We start from the raw sequence: 25,696 nt of genomic DNA, 5'->3' as shown, positions 1-25,696 counted from the left end.
AAAATTATTCAAATGGCTCTGAACTCTATATGACCTAACAGCTGAGGTTATCAGTCCCCTAGAACTTAGAACTACTTACACTTAACTTTCCTAAGGACATAACACACATCCTTGCCCGAGGCAGGATTCGAACCTGCGACCGTAGCGGTCGCGCGGTTCCAGACTGAAGCGCCTAGAAGCGCTCGGCCACCCCGGCCGGCATCTAGATTCAATGACTGTCAATTTCTGTTAGCTACATGACAAATAAAAACGTTAAATTTTATTTTTTCAGTTTCTGTCACAGTTGAGGTCAAAGATTTTAAGGAGAGAGTTTTCTTTGATTACTGTCTTTGTGAGGTTACTGGACCCTGAATATGCATTACTATTCTATACATGTAGAAATGCCAGTTATGGTTATTGTATATCTGTGCACTGATGAAAATGTATGATAAAATTTTAGAACAGGTTACCGTCTAAGACTGGAAGACGTAGACAGAAACACGTCACCACAAATAAAAAATTTTGAACATAGCTGTGTCAGAAACAATAAAAAGTAATAATTCAAGTTGCTGGTCAGTATGTTGGAACTTCATAAATAGTAATCCTCTTTATAAAGTTTCGACAAACATAGCAGTGTATTGTAAGCAGGACATTGTGTCTGACACTGAAAAGAAAATACATAGTTTACTAAAAAAACCTACATAATTTACTAAACATTAAGAATATTTAAAGAACTTAGATGGAAATAGCTTTATTCTTCAAAGTACTCTCTTGCTTCTGATTTGTTATGTTACTCACGTAAGCACAAATAGTATTCATCAATAAAACGGTAATTTATTCTTAATGCAGCATATACATAAATTTTGCAAGAGATGGATCCGTTTTGTTATGTATACCTACATTCGTTCGACATCCGAATTTTCCCCCTGTTAATGAGACGTACTGAAAAAATGAAATCTATTATAAATGATTACAACTGTTAGCGAGAATTCACTTAAGCACGTCAGAGCTCGAATGCAGGGGACAAGTTTCTCCCCCACTGTAGCTGCTCAGTGGTGATAAGGACTGCTTTAGGGTTATATTTCTACCGAAACGGCCATTATCTTTCGGACGGAACCCTTGTCGTGGAATACATGTATGAGAACCTATAATGGGAGAGACTTGGGATTTCCGCTACGGGTCGGCAAGCTGGTAAGAATCAATAAAGGAAGAGCAATGTGTCAGCCTCTTTCCATTACTACAGACAAGGGAACGGTAGGCCATCCTCTCTGCGCCGTACGGGAGAAAAGGAATTTAATAAAAACGGGGACACGGTCGCTAAGCTTGTATTGAGCAGCGCATTAATTTCCCGGCTCACCTTTATCGGGCCAGCCGACACTATATTTCTGCTCCTCCAGACGTACGGCCGCTAATCCCCTCCCCCCTTCCGCCCCCACCCCTCTCTCCCGCCCCCCCCCCAGCAAGCACAGGGCGGCGAGAGGCGGTTCTCTGCGCCAGCGATCCGCAGGGCTTCCAACCGCCGCTGCAATATTCCCTCCACCTACATAAAATACACCGCGCTTCAGAACAAAGCTTCAGTTATTCCTACAGTAGACGTAAAACTGAGAGGGTTGAATAACAAACCCTGCGTTTCAAATTCTACTTCATCGCCTTTCCGTTACCTGCGCGCCAGTATTCATGTCCATCTTTCCCAGGCGTTTAAATGCATTGACCATTGTACTCCCTTAGAAAAACTTAATTTTTATAGAATTATGCTTTCATAAACCAATGGTACGAAACCATCTGAACAAAACTATTCCTAACTTTTGTTGAGTAATTCAAACAATGCTGGAAGAACAAAACGTCTGAATGACTGGAGGAAAAAAGAGGAGTCCCACAGGGTTCGATTGCAGATGCACTCTTTTTCCTTACATACATGAAGCAGATTTAGCAGTTTAACTAATTATGTATTCATTTAACGTGATGAAATGTTCAATCGTGATGAATATGATCGTATCGCTGATAAACTCTATCTGTGAACAAATATACATTACAAAGTTTTCAATAGTTCTCATTATGCTACCCTTCAAATACAACCGGGCTGTGCAGCACTGTTAACAGAGGACGCTACGGTCAAGTAACTCATAAAGAGGTACTGAACCATATCGCATTGGAAAGAATTCTAGTGGTTCAGTCAGTGTGAACCATGGAGCACGTCGAATGAAACCATCCTTATGCGTCAAGTGATTGTTAACCTGATAACGGAGGAAAGTGTGGAAATGAAAACTGTAGAGGGAGATAACTACCAAATTGAAGTGGATGTATAATGAATTAGCGTGCAGAGGTGAATAGGTTTGACAAGATAGACTAGCACCGATACCTGCATCGAAACAGTCTTCCGACTGAAAACTGCAACAACAGTTTTACGATATCTCATCATAATTTAGAGGAATTTTTCGTATCGTTTGAAATTGTCGATAATTTTGATCGGAGAGTCCGCTCCGTTTCGTTTGACGAGTTACAGACAAAACTTGCAATCACACAACCATATGTACACAGTTGTGGAAACACTGAGTCCAAAAAAACTGTATGAGCGGTAAAAAAGATAGGAAACATCTGCCTAGCTCAAACATGGTCATTGTATCCACTCTTGAGTCACGTTAGCCCACGACCATTTTCCCTGGCTGTTGGTACCGTGAATATTGGACTCGTGGTGAATTTCATGACTGAGTCTCTCTCAGAGAAATTCTATTGGATACAGTTCGTTGGTTCTTGCTGACATAGACATCACACAGGCAATTCGTAAAGGGATGTGCCTTGTGAGGACAAGTGTTGTCCTGTTGAAATATGGTACCAGGACACAGACACGTTAGAAGTAATTCACAAGGAACTGTTGTATTTACGGCAAACTGCTGTATTTGCACATTTCATTGAATAATTTCCAGAAGAGACATTGCGCAAAGTTCTATGACCCTCCACGCTAGGAATGTTACCAGAATGTCTCTCCAAAACACTGGCTAAATTTGCGTTCTCTTCTCGGTGCCTCAAGACCAGATGTTCATCTGAGACATTACAATGGCTACATACTGCAATGATTGTCGTGTGATGTCATTCATCAGCAGTCCATATTTATCAATTATGGCATCACTCCAGAGGCAGCCACCTGTGCTCTGATGTTAACCAATTCCTACTCATCCGATGGTAGTTCAGTACTTAGCTTTTGTTCATGATCAGTCTGCTACTGTGTGCGACAAGGTATTGCAGTGACTCCGCAGTTTCTACCCAGATAACTGGTACAGATGTGAAGGTGTCCCCATGTGGTTGGTTCACAACAGGGCAATACTCCAATATTGTTGTTACATTAGATTAACCTGACCCTTCAAAGATGTGCAGTTACCCCGCACTTTCATTGCTCTCATGTTAACATTCGTTCCTTCATCAGCAGATGTTGTTTACTGTGTACCAACACTTAAAAGGAAGGCGCGGTTGTTCTCGTGTTAACTGTATCCGACTCATTCGATGGCAGCTCACTCTTCAGCTTGTAATGGTACTTGAATTACGTAACCATTACGGCACCTCACCTGAACCTCTCGATACCAGTAATATTCTACTGTGTTTCTGTAAAGTAGTTAACATATTTCAGAGACAACATTCAGATTTGATTTCATTAATTTAGAGATATTTTGATCCATCGATATGTTTATGTTGCAATGATATTATTCTTATGTGTATTCTTTCTTTTGTCACTATGATCTTTGACGTACTTTTCTCTCTGATTTTTGGGCGCGTAAGCGATTATTAGTGAGTTTTTAGAGAGTCGGACCTTGACAAAGTCAAGTCTTGGACGTCATGTTGGAAAGACGTATGTTGCAATCAGCTTATAAAATGTGAACTTAACAGTGAGGAAGATGTTTTCAAGTATGTTTTGTATTGTGAAGTGATGTTTCGTGTGTTACGTGATATTGCAACAAAAGCAATAAAAAGGAAGTCTAACTTAAATTCGGAGTGCTGATTAATTTTTTTTCATCACAATTGTGCTAACTTTGAAAGGTTTAATCTTCAAGAATGGTCTGTGAAGCGCATCTACAAAACTTTTGAATATAGCAGAATAAAACCTAGGCCTCTTTGCATCCGAGCTTCGAACTTCACCACCTAGATTTTCGACGATTTAGCCATGATTTTACAACGAGACCAGCGTGGGAAACAGGAAAAGATGAGTGCCTAGTTTATTCATTATTACATGAAATGACTTTATTAACTGTGCTCTAATGACACCTGCCACATAATAACTTTGTCGTTGCCCGAAAATGCAGTATTTTGCAGCGTGAGCAACACCACAAACATTATTAAATTTTGACCTCTGTTGTGGTAGGGTTGTTACAAGCTTCTGTTCATCACGTAACAGGTGCTGGCTGCATGAGGTGGTGTAGTGACTTCTCGACTTCTGTCCTGAATACTGGTGCACATGTGAAGGTGCCCCACATAAGTGAGGTACAGTAGGGCAGTTCTCCATTGACGTTGACAGACTTGATCCTTCAGAACCTTCATGACAAGCTCCTCTCAGCATCACCCGAATCAGCGTCGCAACCAAACCCGTTTCCACGTTGCAGCAAAACAAATACTACACTAAAAACACTTTCGGACAGGATCTGTGTCTTCGTGGGCTCATCCGTTGTATACGCGTTACTAGTTCCGCAGGTGTTAGCTATTCATGTCTGGCGTTAATTTGTCACACAGGGGTGTTCGAGTGACCAACGCATCGGAGATTTCACGCCAGAAATTACTGTAATATGTAAACTAACACAAACCCACCCTTTCAAACAATGTAACAAAATACAGTGGCACCTAGTAAGTAAATGAGAACTTGCTCTACATGTAGAAAATGTATTTTAACGTTTATTTAAGGAAAAACAATGCCGTCATGTTCCAGTGCAGCATCAGCAGTGTGAGGCTTGACGTAGTCTGTGGTGTTGGCAGAAGAGCCAACACCGTGTTGCTAGAGGAGGCAGAAATGCACGCGTTTAATTACACGCAGACTGGCGTGAGGTCTGGAACAATTAAAGGAGTTGAGTCTAACAAGAAAAGAACGTAGTTCTTGGAATACTTAACTTTAATCCATAACTGGTGTACATCGCTCTTGACGGTACATGCTTCACATAATAAATATCAATTGAATACGGCGCCTTGCTAGGTCGTAGCAAATGACGTAGCTGAAGGCTACGCTAACTATCGTCTCGGCAAATGAGACCGTAATTTGTCTGTTAACCGTCGCTAGCAAAGTCGGCTGTACAACTGGGGCGAGTGCTAGTAAGTCTCTCTAGACCTGCCGTGTGGCGGCGCTCGGTCTGCAATCACTGACAGTGGCGACACGCGGGTCCGACGTATACTAATGGACCGCGGCCGATTTAAAGGCTACCACCTAGCAAGTGTGGTGTCTGGCGGTGACACCACATAGTCACGTCGGTTAATTATCTATGGGTAACACTGCAAGGAAGTATGGAATGGAACGAGCACGTGAGGATTGTTGTACTGAAGGTGAGTGATCCACTTCGGTTTGCTGGGATAATTTTAGGAAAGTGTGGTTCATCTGTAAAGGCGACCACGTACAAAACACTAGTGCGATCCGCACGCGGGTAGTGAACAAGTGTTTGGTACACCCACCAGGTCGGGTTAAGGGAAGGCATCGATGCAATTCATAGGCGGACTCCTAGATTTGTTACCGGTAGATTCGAACAAGACGCAAGTATTACGGAAATGTTTCGACAACTCAAACGGGAATAGACGACGTTATTTTCGAAGAATACTATTAAGAAAATTTACAGAACTGGCTACATCACGCTCTGTGTCCAGTCTCGGAAACCGACATACAGCTGGGAAGGCAGTGTGGTGACCACATGCCCCTCTATATCCGCATCCTGTGACACCTGTGGCCTGAGGGTGGCACGGCGGCTGGTCGATACCGTTGGGCCTTCATGATCTGCTCGGGAGAAGTTTAGTTTTTCTTTATTCATGCTCTACGTGTTGGTATCGTTGTTCCATTAGAACATGTGTTGTCCGTAGAGAATGTTCATGGTGCTCGCCATTCATTTAATGCATTGCAGCCTCGGGGACACGACGTCGTAGTGACAGTACTTACGTATTCCTGTGGCCGTTCTAGCTGTCACAGATAAACCATTTATATAGCCTCCTAAGGAACACTCCTGATACAATTGGGTTGTAACTGGACCATCCCACTCAGGTCTTCAACTTTCTTGTGTCGGTGTGAGTATACATTTACAATAGCAACAACATAAATATGGCATGTGATGTTTGCATAAATGTCCTTCATGCTTCGATATGTAAATGATTAGCATTTCAGCCCAACCATACGAAGTATCTAAGAATAATGTTGTCTCCATTCATCATATACGGAAAGAATTCACAGCGGTTTCATCACTCAGGAATCGCATTTGGATGCTTGTATATGACAAGATCGTATTAGGATTCGCCTAATAAGGAGGAACTTCAAGAACATGTATCAGAATACAACGGCGCAAAGATCGTGGCCCAGCGACTAGTATTTCGTTCTGCGACATTGCTGCTCGTGTCGGTCGTGGTTCCACTAAAGCCACGCGAATACGGAAGCAAATGATTCTTGAGGGCCGTTCTCAAAGCTATGTATGATCTCATCAGTTCCACTTTGCTAGTGCTCCAATAGCATATTGTTCTCTCGGATCTACAAAATAGGGTAGCTATATCACATATGTTGAATCAGGAAATGGGCTTATATGCATCAAGACAAACGTCCTCACGCACAGTGCGGCAACGCCCATGGTGCCATAAACTGTCAGTAGGGCGACCATTTCTGTGGCTTTCCTCACCGTGGCATCAGTCATACAATTTCTGTGGCGTGCCTCACTGTGGCATCAGACAGACCATTTCTGTGGCTTTCTTCACTGTGGCGTCTGTCAGACCATTTCTGTGGCTTTCTTCACTGTGGCATCAGTCATACCATTTCTGTGGCTTTCCTCACCGTGGCATCAGTCAGATCATTTCTGTGGCTTTCCTCACCGTGGCATGTCAGACCATTGTTGAGGCTTTCTTCCCCATGGCATCAGTCACAGGGGCGCCAACAGATGTTGGACACACCACTGGTAGCGCCACGGTGAATGGGTACGTTCGTGGAGCCTCTGAGGGGAGTGAATGTTGCCAGTTAGCATATGTCATACTCATACGGTTCAAGAACAACTCGTGCTGGTACAGGGAGTTGTTGAGTAGGCAAAACGGTCCCTTCTAGCTCATGTAGCCTGTAACTGGGGGATCAGTAGTACGTAGAAACACCAGTGGCGTACCGAATCATTGAGATCGCTATCACGTTACGTTTCTACTTGATACTGCAAGGCTGAATCTCGTCTATGGTGGATGACTTACCTCAATATAGAGCGTGTTGTTGCTCTGGTCACCATATTCGCCATACCTCTCACCGAGTATGTGCTTCTGGATTTGCGACAGACTGGAGCCCTACCAGTCACCATCCCGACAGAGGCTGTTCAAAGCCGTCCATTCTCCTTTGTGTTCTAAATTTCGCACCTCCCAAACTCCCAGCTCATCTTACACTTCAACCGTGCATTCTTCCTCCTATACTGTACATGAACAAAGAATAAAACTTCAATCTTTGCTCTCCTTCCGCGAGCAGCAATTTTAATACACCTACATTTTAAAACATCCACATCTACAAAAGTACTTCTCAAACGACCAAGTGGTGCGTGGTGGAGAGTACCTTGGTCCATTACTAGTTATTTCCTATCCTGCTTCACTTGCAACTAGAACGAGGCAAAAGCAAAAGTCTGTATGCTGCCGAATGAACACTAATTTATTTCTATCTTTGTGACCCTTATGCGAAACGTATCCTCCGTGGCAGTAGATTCTTTCTGCAGTCAGCCTCAAGAGCCATTTCTCTACGTTTTTCCAATAGTATAATCGACAATAACGTCTTCTATTCCCATTTGAGTTGTCGAAACATCTCCGTAATACTTGCATCTTGCTCGAACCTACCGGTAACGAGTCTAGGAGTCCGACTATGAATTGTATCGATGCCTCCCTTTCATCCGACCTGGCTGGTGTACCAAACACTTGTACACTACCCGCGTACGGATCGCACTAGTGTTTTGCACGTGGTCTCCTTTACAGATGAACCACACTTTCCTAAAATTCTCCCAGCATATCGAAGTGAACCATTCGCATTCAGTACTACAATCGTGCTCGTTCCATTCCATATCGCCTTCCAATGTTACCCGTAGATATTTAACCGACGTGACTACGTCAATCACTAACATGACGGCACGTTAAAACACATTCTTCTACAAGTAGAACAAGTTCTCATTCACTTAGTAGGTGCCACTTTATTTGTTACATTGTTTGAAAGGGTGGGTTTGTGTTAGTTTACTTATCAGAGTAATTTTTGCCGTGAAATCTTCGATGTGTTAGTCACTCGAACATTCTTGTGTGACAATTTACCGCCAGATATGAATCACTAACAAATGCGAAACTAGTAATGCGTATACAGTGGATGAGCCCACGAAGACATCGATGCTGTCCGAACGTGTTTTTTGCGCAGTATTTGTTTTGCCTGTGACATCATCGTACCAGTGCAGCAGCTTGCGCGGCATTATTACGAATTAGCTTTGTGTAAAGCTTCGAACGGCTGCAACGTGGAAACGCGCTTAGTTACGACGCTGATTCGGGCGACGTTAAGAAAAGCTTGCGGAACACTGCTAGGACCCAAAGTGAGACAACAAAAATATTCACCGACGTCTAAGTGAAAATCGGTATTAAATTGAAACTTACAGAGTAATGAAACGTGTTGTGCTACATTACTGCTAAATACTCTAGGAACTTTAGAAAACGTAGATCAGAGGTAAGCTCGCCACGAAATAAATCCGAAAAGCCTAAAAGTCAGGTACCGAATGAAAGCGAGAGCTACTGCACTATCAAAGCTTATATTCATCTTCAGAGTAAAAATTATATTAATGTAGGTAACTATTGTATTAACGAGATTGAGAATTAAGTTACAAACACACATCGAAGAAAGTTTGGCGTCACCTCGGTTCTCAGAGTTCCAGAACCTGAACAGAAAATGGGAATAGAGATCAACATATATATCATTTCCGCCCTTTTTAATTCTCATGAAAACAACACGATGCATGTTGTACCACATTACAGCGAGACCTTCAGAGGTGGTGGCCCAGATTGCTGTACACAAAGCTATCTCTAATACCCAGTAGCACGTCCTCTTGCGTTAATCCATGCCTGTATTCGTCGTGGCATACTATCCACAAGTTCACCAAGGCACTGTTGGTCGCACTCCTCAACGGTGATTCAGGGTACATCCCTCAGAGTGGTTGGTGGGTAACGTCGTTCATAAACAGCCCTTTTCAAGATATCCCAGGCTTGTTCGATAGGGTTCACCTTCGGAGAACATGTTGTCTACTCTAGTCGAGCGATGTCGTTATCCTGAAGGAAGTCATTCACAAGATGGGCGCGATGCGGGCGCGAACTGTCGTCCATGAAGACAAATGCCTCACCAATATGCCGCTGATACTGTTGCACTGTCTGTCGGAGGATGGCATTCACGTATGTTACAACCGTTACGGCGCCTTCCATGACCACCAGCTGCGTACGTCGTCCCCACATAATGCCACCCCAAAAAATCAGGGAACCTCCACCTTGCTGCACTTGCCGGAAACTGCGTTCAGCCTGACCAGGTTGCCATCAAATGTGTTGAAGGCATATGCGACACTCGTCGGTGAAGAGAACGTGATGCCAATCATGAGCGGTTCATTCAGCATGTTGTTGGGCCCATCTTTACCGCGCTGTATGGTGTCGTCGTTGCAAAGATGGACGTCGCCATGGACTTCGGGAGCCAAGCTGAGCACAGTCTGGGTCGTAACACCATGTCCTGTGGTTGCACGAAAAGCATTATTCAACAGGGTGACACTGCTGTCAGGGTTCCTCCGAGCCGTAGTCCCTAGGTAGCTGTCATCCACTGTAGTAGTAGCCCTTGGGCGGCCTGAGCGAGGCATGTCATCGACAGTTCCTGTCTCTCTGTATCTCCTCCATGTCCGAACAACATCGCTTTGGTTCACTCCGAGACGCCTGGACACTTTCCTTGTTGAGAGCCGTTCCTGGCACAAAGTGACAATGCGGACGAGATCGAACCGCGGTATTGACCGTCTAGGCATGGTTGAACTACAGACAACACGAGCCGTGTACCTCCCACCTGGTGGAATGATTCAAACTGATCGGCTGTCGGACCCCCTCCGTCTAATAGGCGCTGCTCATGCATGGTTGTCTACACCTTTGGGCAGGCTTAGTGACATCTCTGAACAGTCAAAGAGACTGTGTCTGTGGTACAATATCCACAGTCAACGTCTATCATCACGTGTTCTGGGAACCGGGGTGATGTAAAACGTTTTTTGATGTGTGTATTAACACAATTTTTATAAGTTCATCACTACTCTTTCTAGAACAATCTATGGAACGGGTACGAACTTCGCAGGCAGAAATAGTTTCAGTTTCTTGTTTTTTGGTTTCATATCTCGCTCTTTTATTTTGAGTTACTTAGTTTCCCTTATTGGTCGTATTTCGTAATCTACAATATGAAAGACGTTTTTCCCTTATCTGATGCGTTGTTTCAGACCAAACAGTGACGAAAATTAAACTGAAGCATAACTGTAAGACAACGTCAACTTCACAAAATATTATCTGCAAACCTAGATACGTTTCCATTGGACAGCTTATTTCATTGTCCTCATCTTAAAATGCTACGTAATTAAAACTGTCTTAGGACGTATTGAACCGATTCTTGCCTCTGACTTTCAAACATTTTGACATCAGCTAGATCTCTCTCTCTCTCTCTCTCTCTCTCTCTCTGTCACACACACACAGACACACACACACACACACACACACACACACACACAGGCGCGCGTCTGCGGAATGTTTTCCACTGTTACGTCGGCGCCCATAATGTATCGGACGTATTAAATTGACGAATTTTGTTTCACAGACTGGTGCACATATTGTAACACGTCGAGCGATCTAATTCGGAAATACCACAAACTTTTTCTGTATGAACTATTCATCAGAAAATTATTTATTATCGTTCTGTCGCAGACACGCAATTTAAAGCTAAACATGTATCGCGTGGAATGTTTTACACGCTATAGAGATTTCAGCGATCAAAAAAGGTGCACAGAGGACAACGGTGGTTTATAATTCAGATGAAAAATCGATTTAATGATTGTTTACGTATTTTTGCGATTTTATGTATAATGCAATGAAATCATGAATGCAAAGCAAATAATATCGAGTATTCAGTTACCATCATCTATTTTCTTTAATGTATATATCGTATTTGAATATTTGATATAGCACGATAAAGTCGTTTATTCTGATTCTCGACAATTTGTATTTACATATCCTAGTGTGTTGTGTCCCAAGAGCAGAGAAATGTTCATTTGATAATCTGAAGCAGATTTGTGCGTCATGTCATACGGTACCCGACTTGAGTGTGTGTTAATACATATCCATACACCCAGTTATGAAAGCGTTGCACCATTTATTTAAAACTCTTCTTAAAAACAGTTTTTAGAAGCTACTGAGTTCTTAGTTGAAGCAGGAGGTCGCAATATCTTCACCGAGGATGCGTCTTTCTTATGAAATGTGATAACTGAAACATCAATGATAATATACGTATTTATTATGTTCCATAATATCTGCCTTGACAAAATTTGATTAGAAATTCGTACAGTACAATAGTTGTTGTTGTTGTTGTGGTCTTCAGTCCTGAGATTGGTTTGATGGAGCTCTCCATGCCACTCTATCCTTTGCAAGCTTCTTCATCTCCCGGTACCTACTGCAACCTACATCCTTTTGAATCTGCTTAGTGTATTCATCTCTTGGTCTCTCTCTACGATTTTTACCCTCCACACTGCCCTCCAATACTAAAGTGGTGATCCCTTGATGCCTCAGAACATGTCCTACCAACCGATCCCTTCTTCTAGTCACGTTGTGCCACAAACTTCTCTTCTCCCCAATCCTATTCAGTACCTCCTCATTAGTTATATGATGTACCCACTAATCTTCGGCATTCTTCTGTAACACCACATTTCGAAAGCTTTTATTCTCTTCTTCTCCAAACTATTTATCGTCCATTTTTCACTTCCATACATGGCTACACTCAATACAAACACTTTCAGAAATGACTTCTTGACACTAAAATCTATACTCGATGTTAACAAATTTCTCTTCTTCCGAAACGCTTTCCTTGCCATTGCCAGTCTACATTTTATATCCTGTCTACTTCGACCATATTCCCTCACAATCAACCGATTTATTTCGACTACATTCCATTGTCCTCGTTTTGCTTTTGTTGATGTTCATCTTATATCCTCCTTTCAAGACACTGTCCATTCCGTTCAGTTGCTCTTACAGGCCCTTTGCTGTCTCTGACAGAATTACCATGTCATCGGCGAACCTCGAAGTTTTTATTTCTTCACCATGGATTTTAATACCTACTCCGAATTTATCTTTTGTTTCCTTCACTGCTTGCTCAGTACAAATATTGAATAACATCGGGGAGAGGCTACAACCCTGTCTCACTCCCTTCCCAACCACTGCTTCCCTTTCATGCACCTCGACTCTTATAACTGCCATCTGCTTTCTGTACAAATTGTAAATAGCCTTTCACTGTGGCTTATTAAACTGATTGTTCGGTAATTTTCACATCTGTCAACATCTGCTTTCTTTGGGATTGGAATTATTATATTCTTCTTGGAGTCTGAGGGTATTTCGCTTGTCTCATACATCTTGCTTACCAGATGGTAGAGATTTGTCAGGACTGGCTCTCCCAAGGCAGTCAGTAGTTCTAATGGAATGTTGTCTACTCCCGGGGCCTTGTTTCGACTCAGGTCTTTCAGTGCTCTGTCAAACTCTGTACGCAGTATCATATCTCCCATTTTAATCTTCATCTACATCCTTTTCCATTTCCATAATATTGTCCTCAAGTACATCGCCCTTGTATAGGCCTTCTATATACTCCTTCCCCTTTCTGCTTTCCCATCTTTGCTTAGAACTGGGTTTCCATCTGAGCTCTTGATAGTCATATAAATGGTTCCCTTTTCTCCAAAGGTCTCTTCAATTTTCCTGTAGGCATTATCTATCTTACCTCTAGTGAGATAAGCCTCTGCATCCTTACATTTGTCCTCTAGCCATCCCTGCTAAGCCATTTTGCACTTCCTATCGATCTCATTTTTTAGACGTTTGTATTCCTTTTTGCCTGCTTCATTTACTGCACTTTTATGTTTTCTCCTTTCATCAGTTAGGTTCAATATTTCTTCTGTTACACAAGGAGTTCTACTAGCACTCGTTTTTTTACCTACTTGATCCTCTGCTGCCTTCACTACTTCATCCCTCAAAGCTACCCATTCTTCTTCTACTGTATTTCTTTCCCCCATTCCTGTCAATTGTTCCCTTATGCTCTCCCTGAAACTCTCTACAACCTCTGGTTCTTTCAGTTTATCCAGGTCCCATCTCCTTAAATTCCCACCTTTTTGCAGTTTCTTCAGTTTTAATCTACAGCCTATAACCTATAGATTGTGGTCAGAGTCCACATCTGCCCCTGGAATTGTCTTACAATTTAAAATCTGGTTCCTAAATCACTGTCTTACCATTATATAATCTATCTGAAACCTGTCAGTATCTCCAGGCTTCTTCCATGCTACAGCCTTCTTTTATAATTCTTGAACCAAGCGTTAGCTGTGATTAAGTTGTGCTCTGTGCAAAATTCTACCACGTGGCTTCCTCTTTCATTTCTTAGCCCCAATATATATTCACCTACTACGTTTCCTTCTCTACCTTTCCCTACTACCGAATTCCAGTCACCCATGACAATTAAATTTTCGTCTCCCTTCACTATCTGAATAATTTCTTTTATTTCATCATACATTTTTTCAATATCTTCGTCATCTGCAGATCTAGTTGGCATATAAACTTGTACTACTGTAGTAGGCGTGGGCTTCGTGTCTAACTTGGCCACAATAATGCGTTCACTATGCTGTTGGTAGTAGCTTACCCGCACTCCAATTTTTTTATCCATTATATTAAACCTACTCTTGCATTACCCCTATTTGATTTTGTATTTATAATCCTGTATTCACCTGACCAAAAGTCTTGTTCCTCCTGCCACCGAACTTCACTAATTCCCACTATATCTAACTTTAACCTATCCATTACCTTTTTTAAATTTTCTAACCTACCTTCCAGATTAAGAGATCTGACATTCCAAGCTCCGATCCTTAAAACGCCTGTTTTCTTTCTCCTGATAACGACGTCCTCTTGGGTAGTCTCCACCCGGAGATCTGAATGGGGGACTATTTTACCTCAATAGTTATAAAGCTCAATAGTTATAAACAGATAAAAATAACATTCGGCTTAATTTTTGTTTTAACTGTTTCATGACCGACTTTTGTCTTTTTTGCGCGTCTATTCTCCGGCCAACTTATTTCAGTTAACGTATTATAACCGTGATTTAGAGACACAAAGAATCACCTCCACAAGAATATACTAAACTGCATGGTACATTGACCTTCAGCATCAATTAACTGTATGAAGAACATGTAGTGAATTAAGAGAAATATCTTCACTGTAATGCTTGACTTATCTGATGCTCAAAAATGACATCACGAGCCATTGTGCAAAAGGAAGCAGAATCAACTAAACGTAAAGTATGTACGGCAGTTGTCATGGAGACGAAGATGGCTCTCAGAGTTCGTCATACTTATTACCTTAGTATATTAGTTTTCCAGATATTTCTCGTCTCAACAATCTGCTCTTTGTGAGTACTGTCTGCCTCATTGTATTTATTTTCATTTTTCTGTTTAAGTAATTTCTGTTATCAATTGATAATACAAGAAGAAGTTTCCTCAGAACGTGAAGAGGGTCTAAGATAGAACTCAAGATAAAAGGACGAGGTGGGTCGAAAATGCACGAATAAAATCCATGGAAGTTTAGGTTTTGGAAAGCTATTTATACATGTCCGTGAGAGCTCGTGTACGTGGCCAACGAACGTTACGTAGATCTCTTCTTACTGGAGAAAGGAAAAATTTAGGGTATGACAGTACCACACGCCAATCTTCGGTGCTGTATACACGTTGACACTGTGTCGTAGTGGGTTTTGCGAACCTGTGACCAAAAAAGGGTCATACACAAGACCGCATGACGAGCTAATCAATGATAACCCTGGTTTCTGCTTGAGATGTAACCATATCTTTTCGAATATGTTCTGCTGACCCCTTCCCCCCACAGTACAGAACTCTCACATCGGTAGGGAAGAAAATATATCGTATTCCTTGGGGCTAAGGGAGTAGTCCTTGATCTGTGAAACGTGAAATGTTACAAGGATTTCGGCAGAAAAGCGCCGCTAAGTACTTTGTAGAAATCTTGAACCCAGAAAAAGCCGTTACTGGGCCAATATCCCAACAACATTCGGCCAGTCGAGTTTGTCGATGAACCAATTGTTTGTTGTTCTCAGGCCTGCACTTCCTGTAATGCCCACCATATCTGAGATGTTATCAGCACTAAATAAACATCTACACCTGACCGTTTGCAGCTGGACATACTTTCAGTACCATTAGACTTATTAATTTATATACCCAAAAGGCGAGTAGGAAGACCGTTCTTAAGATTCCGAATGATCTCGACCTGCTCTAATTTTTCTGTCGCGGTCGCTCCACGGTTTATAAACGAGCGGAAGTGTTCTGCTTCCTGATGATACTTGGGACGTAGGTTCTCGGCGTTTCTGCAATAACACATCTGCAACGCACAAACCCTGTATAGTAGCGACTGTCATTGGATTCAAATGACCAGGACAGCAATGCGAAAATCTTCTTTTCAGGTAGACTACTGTAATGCGTCATCACATTGGATGACGTACTAAGCATTTTTTCGTTTTCCACAGCACGCTGCTTTAATTAGCTCGTTATTTGCATTCGACTATTCTCGTTTTGGCTGTTTGTCATATTGAACTGGTCCTGCAATATACCGTGATTTTGTATAAATTATGGAAGTGTAAGTCTGATGGCTTACATCTGTTTTAGTAAATATTTACGTTTTATGTGCCACAACACAGTGTCCTGAAATGTTTGTTTCCGTACTGCTGAATTTTTTCAGAACTCTATATATGTCATCAGGTTACCTTCCATTCGGAAAGTGGTTGCACTCGGCGACTGTTACGTGGCTTATAAATTACAGAGTGCAACAGTCAGTCGTCCTTTTTCAGATTTTATTACACCGATCCAGATTTCGGCTAGTGGCTAGCCATTCTCAATGCTCTATTTACTATTATCGATGCACGTAAGTCCGACTTGTTCGGGCGTCAGTCACATTTCTTTGACCCCCGACCGACATTGATACCTCTCCTCAGTGCAGCACTCCGTGAAGAATGAGTAGCCATTCCGCAAGAAAATGTTCCAGCAACTGTTTGAACGTATGCCTGCGAGAGTGGAAGCTGTCATCAAGGCCAAGGGTGGGCTGACACCATATTGAATTCCAGCATTACCAATGGAGGGCGCCACGAACTTGTAAGTCACTTTCAGCCAGGTGTCCGGATACTTTTGATCACAGAGTGTATAAAACTGTAATTATTGCGCAGGAAACGACCAAGTGTTTTGAAATAAAAAAGTCTGCATTATGACTGCAATATAATTTATTTCGGTCCATTATGAGGAGGTTGATACTTACATGTTCACAACTCAAAATCACGCAAGAAAAAGGAACAAATGTGCGGAAAGAAAAAGTTGAAAGAGCTAGTTTCATTGGCAAAAATATTTATAGCTTAACTTCTAGATACTTCTAGAACTGTGGCTTTTTAGTTACAGTCTGTGGCTATGATACAATTATTACTCTAATTAGACAATCAGGTTATTTCATGAGAAGAAAAGAAAAAAAATACAATTTATGGAAATAAACAGACAGCCACATATACAGATTTCTTTTAGTTATTCGCATACTTAAATTGAGGTTTCCTTTCCGAATATGTACCAACCAAAGAATGGTCCTGCTGGAGGACAAACAATGCGAATATCTTCCTCGTTATTTAAAATACTCTGATTGAAAATGGGGATACGAGATACCTCATTCTACCTTCCTCAGCACCTTTAAAATTTTCCCGATAAATTTGGCCATGCGAATATTTTCGCAATTCTTTTTCACTATGTTTCTCGTCTCTCAAGCTCCCACAAGCTCCCCTAACTGTAACTCACTCTCACCCACTAGTCCATTACCGTTAAGTTCTCACTCGTTCAGTCCAACAAATTGTTGTTGCCTTCTTGTGTCTCTCTGTAATTGTCTCCTGTGCTACAGCCACACTTCCATCCGTGTTTCCTACTACTACAGTCGTTGTCTCCCTCCTGCATTCTCTTTCTGGTAATACATGCTTCCTTCCTTCGTACTGCTGCTCTCTCTCCTCACTGTCATTAAGTCGCTCTTCCTCGTCGTCATTGTCATATACTCTGTCTCTCTTATCGGCTTCCCTTTCTCTTTATTACACCCCTCTCGGCACTGTCACCTTGAGTGTCTTTCTAGCACTGTTGTCTCACTGTCATCTATGTTCCACAGCCAATGTTTCCTTCTCTTTCTCTAACACTGCCGTTTCCTCCTTCGCTTTTTCGCTTACACAACCAATGTCTGTTATCTTCCAGTCTTTATTACTTTACCGTCGCTTTTCCACTGTCACTGTATACTTCTTTCTTTGCGTAAAAGAGCAAGAATATGTTTGCATGCTAAACTTCTCGTTAATATCTTTAAAGGTGCTGAGGAGGGTAGAACGAGGCAGCTGATTGCCAATTTTCACTCAGAGTCTTTTTAAATAAATGGGAACATATTCGCATTTTCTGTGAAATGGTAGGAACATTTTACTGTTAGTTCCTTCTTCTTCGCAGCTGTAGTAACTTGTTGGAAAAGAAATTTACTATTCAGTAAAATTTGGATAGCTTACTTATGTGACACTGAAATAATGCAAAAGTAATTTTAAACGTCAGACTGGATTTTGAATGTGCTTCAGCAACACAACACAGGTTTCCCTGCTGATAACCAAAACAATCTGCTTAATATTTCTCCTTGCTACGCCACATTAGAAACTACTTTTCCGTTTCACAATGGACTTTGCATGCGGTAGTATAGAAAATTTCAGTGTCTCTATCTCGGAAGTCTATGAAGATATGACAAAAAAATCCGTCGTTGTTAGTGCACGGTATTTTATGAATATATCGTAGAAATTTCAGCCATTTGCTGTGCGTAGCCGTGTTGGGAACCACAGCTGGGTTGTGATCTAAGGGTGTCGGCGGAAATATAGTAAGAGAACCATTTTTTAAAAGTTTTCCGAGGAGCCGCGTATGAGTTAATGGTTCTTCCATAAACCCCTGAAGGCGCACAGCAGACGACATCAAATGCAAAAAGGACCCATTGATTTGCTCCAATTGGCTAAACAGGAGGTTCACACTGTAGCGCCTAGAACCACTCGGCCAACCCGGCCGGCTAAACAGGAGGAATCTGTACTATTCATACTTTGACCCTGTACTGCAGAATAGTGACACAAAGGCGAACATTTTAGGTTTAGGCTTTACAGTGACTGTTATTGACATTAAATGAAACAACTGTTTTACTGTTATCAGTCACTGTTTTTTTATCTGCACGACGTCTGACACAACACACACACACACACACACACACACGTATATAAATACATACATGCACACACACACATACATACATAAATACACACACACACACACACACACACACACACACACACACACACACGCACACGCTCATGTCATAGTAACAAATATAAATCCATATTTTACTAAATGTAACAGTATACATGTGATGTGTCACGACTGCGAAGCGAACGTGCGATCACTGGAGGTACTATATATCACTCATTTTATTTTTACCGTTAGATATTCGTTTTTGTCATAAGGAACCCAAAACAATGTTCAGAAATAATGTTTTGTTTCTCCCACTAGCCGGCCGTAGTGGCCGTGCGGTTCTAGGCGCTACAGTCTGGAGCCGCGTGACCGCTACGGTCGCAGGTTCGAATCCTGCCTCGGGCATGGATGTGTGTGATGTCCTTAGGTTAGTTAGGTTGAAGTAGTTCTAAGCTCTCGGCGACTGATGGCCTCAGAAGTTAAGTCCCATAGTGCTCAGAGCCATTTGAACCTTTTTTTTTTCCACTAGACGCTGCCACACAGACACATATCATACGAACAAATGTAAATCCACCTGATGATGGAGGTTTAAACCTTTGAAACGCGTGGTGGAGATAAATAAACGATGACTGATAGCAGTAAACTTGTTGTGTCATTTAATAAGAAAGATGATGCTCCTCCTGGGTATACAAATAGCCCCTAACCCAAGGGATATTCACAGCAGTTGACCCCAGCAGAACCCGAGATATGAGCACAGGAAAATCCACATTTCACGAGGTCGCTTGCGTACCGAGGTGGGAGTTTTGGTAGTCCACGCAACGAGTGCAGCTGTGAAGCGGTACACTGCCGCGCGCACCAGAGACGAGCACAGGTCATAATCTCGCGATCAAACGTGTGCACGGACAGAGAGGAGCGGACAGTGCAGCCCGAAGAGTGTGCATTCCGCCGCCCCGCTGTAAGGGAGGCGAGTGCCACGGCGGCTCTCACAGAACTGGCGCCACAGTGACTGGCGCGCGGCCCACACACGGCCGCTGCGATGGGCACAGCAGGAGCTCTGCCGCAACTTAACGTAACGCGACGCAACGTAACGGATAGCGGCGCGGATGGACGTTGCGGGGCGGCGTTGCACAGACGGCAGCCACTCCGCCCCGGCTCGCGAAAGCGAGACGGCCGGCTTTGAGGGCGCCGCTGCCCTCAGCGCTATTGTGTTCTCCGCCTCTGCCTGCGCTCGCGCCCTCTGACGTCTCGCCTTCACAAAACCGCGCAGCCAGCATGGCCTCTGGTCTCACCCATAGAGTAAATATCTCTGGAGTGAGCATTGCGTTCTGCGCATGTTGTCAACATTACACCAGGATTGTCACGTGTTTTCGGGACTTCGCTGTGCGCGTGTGCTTTCTTCATCGTTTGAAGTTTCCAATATCAAGAGTTTTTGTTGTGTTTCACCGTTTGTTGATAGTGTAATAGCGATGGTGATTTATTGTTGGTGCTACGGATGTAAAGAAAAATATGTGAAAGGAGGGATCGTAAATTTTCATGGGTACATACCATGTAGTTCTACTTATAGTTATCATATTAGTAAAGGACACTGTATATGTTTAAACATTTCTAGACGCATTTTAATTAAGGCTTGAATCTGTAGACCTATTTTTCTACGATTTTATTATATAATAGATATTACGGCTCGTACAAAAGCTTACAAACAATAGCTTCCTCTCGTAAATTTGCTAGTGGAACGGGAAAGGGAATGGTTAGTTTTTTCAGCAAATACTATCCTCTATGTATGTATCAGTGACTTGTCGATTATGTATATAGATTACTCAGTCTACTATTTATTTTATAAACTGGGAGCAAGTACGTAAAATGCGTTAAATAAATACTTCAAAAGTGTCACCAGTAAGAAAAACTGTGCTTTAGGTCGCAAAAACGAGAAAATAAATACGCAGAAATAGCAGAAAAAAGGACGAATTAGCAGGGATATAATCGCTAAAGTGTGGCAAATTCGGTGTTTTCCGGACACTTGCAAAAGTATTAGCGTACTGTCAAGTCGTTTTGCAAGACTATCACTGCAAAAATGTACGTCAGGCTCTGTAATACTATAAAGTGCCGTTTCATACCGAAAACTACTAAAAATCGAGTGTATCTGAACTCTGACACCTATAGCAAAGAGGGATGTAATACCACTTGCCCTTAAAAGTTACGTAGCTGGTTTATTCTCGGTATCAAATCGATACTGTTAAAATGTCTGCGCAACATATATAAATAATCCACGAGACGTACGAAAAGAATCAGCCCGTATTAGGGATGTAGTGACATTCTAAATATACAGGGCGCTATACGGACAAACACACGACGTCCCGAGAACACGTGACCAGGTCGGCAATGTATGATGACAACACAAAATCTGTTCCGCGCATGTGAATGCTCACTCCAGAGATATTTACTCTATGGTCTCACCCAGCGTCCGCTGTCAGTCGCGGCCAGAGGTCTCATACCAAACGATTCAGTGCACTCGCATAACATCACTCGATCGGTGAGGATTGAAAACTATGGGCCTATATCTCTGACGTCGGTCAGTTGAGGAATGTTGGATCATTTTCGTGTTCCGTGCAAGAGTCACGGAGGCTGGAATATAGGGAGTCGTCCTTAAGCCGAAATAGCGAAGCGTGCCTCCACCGTACTATTGTTATGTTATGTTATGTTAACCGGGGACCTAGAAACGACGGAAAGGCTCCGTCCCCGCCGCAGCCGCAGTGGTCGGCAACCCCACGACGATAGCCGGCTGCAGTGGCCGTGCGGTTAAAGGCGCTGCAGTCTGAAACCGCAAGACCGCTACGGTCGCAGGTTCGAATCCTGCCTCGGGCATGGATGTTTGTGATGTCCTTAGGTTAGTTAGGTTTAACTAGTTCTAAGTTCTAGGGGACTAATGACCTCAGAAGTTGAGTCCCATAGTACTCAGAGCCATTTGAACCATTTTTCAACCCCACGACGCCTATCGCAGTCCACTTCACACTTCCGCCGCCCCACACCGAACGCAAGGTTATTGTGCGGTTCGGCCCCCGATGGACCCCCCAGGGAACGTCTCACACCAGACGAGTGTAGCCCCTATGTTTGCGCGGTAGAGTAATGGTGGTGTACGCGTACGTACATAGTCTACCTGAGGCGGAATAAGGGGAACTAGCCAGCGCCGGACGTTGTGGCCGAGCGGTTCTAGGTGCTTCAGTCTGGAACCGCGCGACCACTACGGTCGCTGGTTCGAATCCTGCCTCGGCCGTGGATGTGTGTGCTGTCCTTAGGTTAGTTAGGTTTAAGTAGTTCTACGTCGTAGGGGACTGATGACATCAGATGTTAAATCCCATAGTTCTCAGAGCCATTTGAACCATTTGAACTAGCCCGCATTTGCCGAGGCAGATGGAAAACCACCTAAAAACCATCCACAGACTGGCCGGCTCACCGGATCTCGACACAAATCCGCCGGGCGGATTCGTGTCGGGGACCGACGCTCCTTCCCGTCCGGAAAGCAGTGAGTTAGACCACACGGCCAACCGGGTGGGCACCGTACTATTGACTCTTGGTTAACTATTCGTGTTCCACTGTTGCTCGTCGATTTGTCTTAAATCAGTAATAAAACAGTCATTTTTTTCCTCTCTTCCGTCTTTCCCTCAGTGGCTCTAAATTCGTGGAGGCATGTACCGTCTACCCAACTATATGAAGGTAGATTGTTCATTGCCATATGCATTTCGCTTCTTTTATTTGGGAAGCATCATAAGTGGCCTGAAATACGTGTTTCCTTTTATACATACAATACATACAATGAACATATTATTTGGTAGACATAATATGCTGCTATATTACATTTTGTTGTTTTTCTCTTGTTATTTTGGAAGAAGCAACTATTGTAGCACAAGTTCTGTAATGTCAGCTTATCGTTCAGCGTTGCCGGCCGTTGTGGTCGAGCGGTTCTAGGCGCTTCAGTCTAGAACCGCGCTACTGCTACGGTCGCACGTTCGAATCCTGCCTCGGGCATGGATGTGTGTGATGTCCTTAGGTTAGTTACGTTTATGTAGTTCTAAGTCTAAGGGACTGATGACCTCAGATGCTAAGTCCCATAGTGCTCAGAGCCATTTGAACCATCGTTCAGCGTTACTTACGATTTCCAGCAGTGTTACCTTATGTGTGTGGTCCTGGAGATGTATTTCTTCCTTTCTATACTTCAGCTTACCGATATGCGGTGTGACAAATGTGGGTGAGGCAACGCCAGAGATAGGCCAGCCGGAGTATGGAAAGTAAGAAATACATCTCCAGGACCACACCCGTGAGTTAACACTGCTGGAAATCGTACCACCGAACGATAAGCTGACATTACCGAACTTGTGCTACAAAAGTCGCTTCTGACCTAAAAAACCAAGAGAAAAACACGACTAAATGTAATACAGCAGCATATTGTATCTACCACATAGTACCTTTATTGTATATATGAAAGGAAACACGTATTTCAGGCCACTGATGATGCCTCCCAGATAAAAGAAGCGAAACGCGTATGGCATTAACGAACTGCCTTTATTTAGTTGCATGGACGGTACATACCTCTCCAGTAATAAAACGTTCGGCTGTTTTCCCGCGATATCCACCATCCTCGACGAATAAGAAATTGCGTTAAAAAATGAGTCTTTCAGTCATGAGTAGCCATCTGCGAAAGTATACTGTCTCAGTGTACATACTACGAAATGAGCGTCAGTTCATCACCTTAAAGCTACGAGGTAGCTTTAACACATGCCTTTAACGAAGAAAAAGAATACTAAGAGTCAATCAAGACGGTGGACTGGTTTCCAGTAAAATGTTATAGGACCGTTATTGTTTGATCTTGTTGAAAGCGTCGGGTGCTCTTTAAGGCTGTTCGCAGATGACGCGGTTGTCTGTAACAAAATAGGAACGCCTGAAGGTAGCTACGATTTGCAGAATGACCTCCAGATAATTGATGAGTGGTTCAGGCTGAGCTAAATAAACGTAACATATTGCACATTGACTATATAATAACAGATCAGGACTTCAGGAAGGCTGTGAGGGACACACGTGTATTCCGGGGATTCTTTGATGCCACTGATCACTATTTAATCTGCAGTGAAATTGTGATTGTGAGGCCGAAAGTGCAGGAGGTCAGGTCCATGTGTAGGAGGATAAGCGTGGAGAAACTTCAGGATAAGGAAATCAGACACAAGTACATAACAGTGATCTCAGAAAGGTACCAGTTAGTTGAAAGTAGTCAATTGCAGTCACTGGAAAAGGAATGGACAAGGTACAGGGACACAGTACTAGAAGTGGCCAAAGAATGTCTTCGAACAGTAGTGTGTAAAGGTAGGATGATGCAAACAGCTTGGTCGAATGACACAGTCAAGGCAGCCTGCAAAAGGAAAAAGAAGGCATATCAAAAATGGCTACATACTAGAACTCAGGTAGACAGAGAACGTTATGTTGAAGAAAGAAATAAAGCCAAACAGATAATTACAGCATCCAAGAAGAAATCTTGGGAAGACTTTGGAAACAGGTTGGAGACCTTGGGTCAAGCTGCTGGAAAACCATTCTGGAGTGTAATTAGCGGTCTTCGAAAGGAAGGTAAGAAGGAAATGACAAGTATTTTGGACAGGTCAGGAAAACTGCTGGTGAATCCTGTTGATGCCTTGGGCAGATAGGGGGAATATTTTGAAGAGTTGCTCAATGTAGGTGACAATACGATCAGTAATGTTTCAGATTTCGATGTACAATGGGACAGGAATGATGATGGAAATAGGATCACATTAGAGAAAGTGGAGGAAGTGGTCAATAGATTGCAGTGCAATAAAGCGGCTGGGGTGGATGAAATTAAGTCGGACCTCATCAAATACAGTGGAATGTCAGGTCTTAAATGGCTACACAGGATAATTGAAATGGCGTGGGAGTCGGGACAGGTTCTATCAGACTGGAAGAAAGCAGTAATCACACCAATCTTTAAACATGGAAACAGAAAAGATTGTAACAACTACTGAGGTATCTCTTTAATCAGCGTTGTGGGTAAAATCTTCTCAGGTATTGTTGAAAGGAAAGTGCGAGTATTAGTTGAGGACAAATTGGATGAAAATCAGTGTGGGTTTAGGCCTCTTAGAGGTTGTCAGAACCAGATCATTAGCTTACGGTAAATAATGGAGAAGTGTTACGAGTGGAACAGTGAATTGTATCTATGTTTTATAGATCTAGAAAAGGCATATGACTGGGTTCCTAGGACGAAGTTATTGTCTGTTCTACGTGATTATGGAATAGGAGGCAAACTTTTGCAAGCAATCAAAGGTCTTTACATAGATAGTCAGGCAGCAGTTAGAGTTGATGGTAAATTGAGTCCATGGTTCAGAGTAGTTTCAGGGGTAAGACAAGGCTGCAACCTGTCTCCACTGTTGCTCATATTATTTATGGATCATATGTTGAAAACAATAGACTGACTGGGTGAGATTAAGATAGGTGAACACAAAATAAGCAGTCTCGCATATGCGGATGACTTAGTTGTGATGGCAGATTCTATTGAAGGTTTGCAAAGTAATATTTCAGAGCTAGATCAGAAATGTAAGGACTATGGTATGAAGATTAGCATCTCCAAAACAAAAGTAATGTCAGTGGGAAAGAGATATAAACGGATTGAGTGCCAAATAGGAGGAACAAAGTTAGAACAAGTGGACGGTTTCAATGACTTAGGCTGCATATTCTCACAGGATGGCAACATAGTGAAAGAACTGGAAGCGAGGTGTAGCAAAGCTAATGCAGTGAGCGCTCAGCTACGATCTACTTTCTTCTGCAAGAAGGAAGTCAGTAACAAGACTGAGTTATGTGTGCACCGTTCAATCTTTCGACCAACTTTGTTGTATGGGAGCGAAAGCTGGGTGGATTCAGGTTTCCTTATCAATAAGGTTGAGGTTACGGATATGAAAGTAGCTAGGATGATTGCAGGTACTAGTAGATGGGAACAATGG

The sequence above is a fragment of the Schistocerca nitens genome, chromosome 8 (assembly GCF_023898315.1).
Source record: "Schistocerca nitens isolate TAMUIC-IGC-003100 chromosome 8, iqSchNite1.1, whole genome shotgun sequence".
Lineage (NCBI taxonomy): Eukaryota > Metazoa > Arthropoda > Insecta > Orthoptera > Acrididae > Schistocerca > Schistocerca nitens.
Note: the sequence above shows the minus strand (reverse complement) of the source record.